We start from the raw sequence: 4,227 nt of genomic DNA, 5'->3' as shown, positions 1-4,227 counted from the left end.
CTCAGAAGCCCCCACCAAATAACTCATTAGTATTAGTATTATTTGTTCTGTTTAAAACTTTTTCATTTGCATCATTTTCTTTGAGTCTTACAAAAGCCTTACCTTGCAGTTGGTAAGACTGAGGATATCCGGCATTTTCCAGATGGCAAAATCTGAACTTCAGAATGGTTATGGCCTGTCCAGCAAAGTAATAACAGAGAGATTGGAGCCTCAACTTCTAACGCAATCCTGCTGACCTTCTCTCTTGTATGATGCTTCTTTATTTTTTTGTTGAACCTGAATGTCTTGAGTATTTCTGTGCTCAAATTGAGCTTATGTTTGCGAAAGGTCATAGTTGGAAAATTTTTTCTTTCTTCACCCACCAATATTTAGAGCTGGCAATCCATCTATAACACATTTTACTCTTCACTAGCAGAAGCGTCTTTATTTTCTGCTTAAATCAAAAAGGGAGTTCATCAAGTCAGTCTGCAACAAGCATGTTGTAAATATATGGTTGTAAAATGAAGATATATTGAGTTGACAATAGTGAGACATTGATCTGACTGTATTTTATGGGTCGCGTTAAGATTTTCAACATGGATAATAGAAATGATTTACAATTGCTTACACACTGGTATAGAATAAGTCGTTGAATCAGGTTATTTACTTGGATTTTCAAAAGGGTACTATTGAGGTCACAGAAACCAGGGACTTATGATTAAGTTTTTCTAGTGGTTAAAGCACAGACTTTGAAGTCAGACAGACCTGAACTTGAAGCTCAGCTCTGTTATGAACAAACTATGACTCTCAAACAATTTACTTAATCCTCAGTTCTTTTGTCTTTAAGATGGAGGATAATACCAGTACTTACCTTATAGGACTGTTAGTATTTAAAGGGAGGTTTTGGTGCAATTAAATGATATTGTGGTTATGGACCTATGAAGTCGAATTCTGCCCTGCTTGGGATTCTTCTTTGCCCACATGTTCCCAAGAGGTTTGTAAACACTTGAAACAATAGCAGACTGGGGTTCCACTCACCTCTTAATTAGAGGCTGTGCAAAATTCTGACATTTCAATGAAGGGCCTTAGTAAAAGGCTGAGTTAGCATGTGTGTGCTTTAGACTGAAGTGAGGTCTCTTACACAGCCCTGGAATCTACATTGTGGGATCTGCACGCACACGCGTTTAGATGTGCACGTGAGGAAAGAGACCCCAGACTTTGATTTAGCTTGTCAGGTCCATGGTATGGAGTAGGAGGACTATGAGGGAGAGAAATGGCATGGGGCCACTAGTGAAACATGGCCCCATGAATGTTCTCGGTGCTGAGCAACGATACTGGAAAACCTGCCTTTGTCAGGGGTGGGCAAGAGGCAGGAAGGGGACGAGCAGAGGGGTACCTCAAATGGAGAGGACGGAAGTAGCCACATCCGTAAGGGGTTTCAGTGAGCTGCCCCCATCATCTAAATATCTCAGAAGCCCCCACCAAATAACTCATTAGTATTAGTATTATTTGTTCTGTTTAAAACTTTTTCATTTGCATCATTTTCTTTGAGTCTTACAAAAGCCTTACCTTGCAGTTGGTAAGACTGAGGATATCCGGCATTTTCCAGATGGCAAAATCTGAACTTCAGAATGGTTATGGCCTGTCCAGCAAAGTAATAACAGAGAGATTGGAGCCTCAACTTCTAACGCAATCCTGCTGACCTTCTCTCTTGTATGATGCTTCTTTATTTTTTTGTTGAACCTGAATGTCTTGAGTATTTCTGTGCTCAAATTGAGCTTATGTTTGCGAAAGGTCATAGTTGGAAAATTTTTTCTTTCTTCACCCACCAATATTTAGAGCTGGCAATCCATCTATAACACATTTTACTCTTCACTAGCAGAAGCGTCTTTATTTTCTGCTTAAATCAAAAAGGGAGTTCATCAAGTCAGTCTGCAACAAGCATGTTGTAAATATATGGTTGTAAAATGAAGATATATTGAGTTGACAATAGTGAGACATTGATCTGACTGTATTTTATGGGTCGCGTTAAGATTTTCAACATGGATAATAGAAATGATTTACAATTGCTTACACACTGGTATAGAATAAGTCGTTGAATCAGGTTATTTACTTGGATTTTCAAAAGGGTACTATTGAGGTCACAGAAACCAGGGACTTATGATTAAGTTTTTCTAGTGGTTAAAGCACAGACTTTGAAGTCAGACAGACCTGAACTTGAAGCTCAGCTCTGTTATGAACAAACTATGACTCTCAAACAATTTACTTAATCCTCAGTTCTTTTGTCTTTAAGATGGAGGATAATACCAGTACTTACCTTATAGGACTGTTAGTATTTAAAGGGAGGTTTTGGTGCAATTAAATGATATTGTGGTTATGGACCTATGAAGTCGAATTCTGCCCTGCTTGGGATTCTTCTTTGCCCACATGTTCCCAAGAGGTTTGTAAACACTTGAAACAATAGCAGACTGGGGTTCCACTCACCTCTTAATTAGAGGCTGTGCAAAATTCTGACATTTCAATGAAGGGCCTTAGTAAAAGGCTGAGTTAGCATGTGTGTGCTTTAGACTGAAGTGAGGTCTCTTACACAGCCCTGGAATCTACATTGTGGGATCTGCACGCACACGCGTTTAGATGTGCACGTGAGGAAAGAGACCCCAGACTTTGATTTAGCTTGTCAGGTCCATGGTATGGAGTAGGAGGACTATGAGGGAAAGAAATGGCATGGGGCCACTAGTGAAACATGGCCCCATGAATGTTCTCGGTGCTGAGCAACGGTACTGGAAAACCTGCCTTTGTCAGGGGTGGGCAAGAGGCAGGAAGGGGACGAGCAGAGGGGTACCTCAAATGGAGAGGACGGAAGTAGCCACATCCGTAAGGGGTTTCAGTGACAAGTGGATGAAGGATGCATTAAGACACCCGGCATAGTATGTGCCTCATAAGTGCTGTTAGAATTGTTACTGAATTCCTCAGTGTAGTTCCTACAGAGAAATCTCTATTTTGGGAGTCATTGTCAGCTGCGTGTGTGTGTGTGTTCACACCTCACTGATCTCCCTGAACTTTTCCTAAGTCAAGTCTGTTTTCCCACACTTGAGTGAAGCTAAGTAAATTCGCAAGTTCATGTTGAAGATGAGGACTAACCTTCTAGCTTCCGGTGTCCCTTCACACAATAACCATTGCGAACTCAAGGAATAGTTTTCCAAGAAGGGCTTGACTTGGTTAACTTTATCTTTCTAGCAGATGGTGTTTTCCTACAAGAGCATGCACAGTGCTGTAAGTACAAAATTTAGAAGTTAGAAAGAACACACTTATTTGGGACTACTCTCTTGTTCTGTAATTTTTAGTAGCTTTAAAGCCATTATTGAAAGTAGCGGAGTGACATTGAGCACTTCCCCCATTGTCTGGCTAGGAGCCATTTCAGTGTCATTTAATGTAGCAGTTCTTGAGGGGAAACATATTTAGGTAATGATTGGGAAGAAATAAATGCTCCTTTGAAAGCATCTATAGCTCTGACTTAGTTGTCAAACTTCATTTTTAAGATGGTGTTGGAGTGAGAAAAGTATTAAGCTTTTTACCTTGTGTTTACTATTGTGAAATATGGGACATGATCCAGAGCAAAAATATATTTTTCTCACTCTTTAAGGTGTATTTCCACAATGTCAAGCAGAAAGAGTGCGAATGTGTGTGTTCATTGTTGTACGTTTCTTCTTCCCTTTCTTCTTGCACTAGGCCATGTGGTGGGTAGTTGATGCTACACAGTCTCAATCTAATTGCATTACTTTTTGAGTCAGACGCACACACCAATGGTCTAGTGAGAGGAAATTCTTGCATGGAGTACCATATGTGGGGTGATTTAAAATGATTCTTTTATTATTATTATTATTTATGCCTACTGCACCTGGTCTTCCTAGGTGGTCTCCCATCCAGGTACTAACCGGGCCCAACCCTGCTTAGCTTCCAAGATCAGACATCAGGCTTGTTCAGGGTGGCATGGCTGTGGACCACGGACCATGGCTCCACTGGGGTGTGAACCCAGGACCTTCTGCGTGTAAAGCAGATATGCTAACCGCTACACTATGGAACCACATCCTAAAAGGATTCTTGAAGGCACCATGATTCTAGTGCATTCCATCCCTCGATTGCTACACATAAGTGCCCTTGTTCCTGTTTATCTAGTTCTAAGGATTCCTCAGGTGAACATGTTTTATCATACATTGAACTGCAAAATTTACCACCCTCCCCCAAATT

The 4,227-nt window shown here is 40.6% G+C and overlaps 1 pseudogene; it reads right to left on the bottom strand.

Annotated features, from left to right (window-relative positions):
- Positions 1 to 3,865: 3,865 nt before the first annotated feature.
- Positions 3,866 to 3,981, bottom strand: LOC112475878 (annotated as a pseudogene).
- Positions 3,982 to 4,227: the final 246 nt, after the last annotated feature.

The sequence above is a fragment of the Pteropus alecto genome, unplaced genomic scaffold, assembly GCF_000325575.1.
Source record: "Pteropus alecto unplaced genomic scaffold, ASM32557v1 scaffold152, whole genome shotgun sequence".
In the NCBI taxonomy this organism is placed as follows: Eukaryota; Metazoa; Chordata; class Mammalia; order Chiroptera; family Pteropodidae; genus Pteropus; species Pteropus alecto.
The sequence above is the reverse complement of the archived record's forward strand: the minus strand, read 5'-3'. Positions and strand labels throughout refer to the sequence as shown.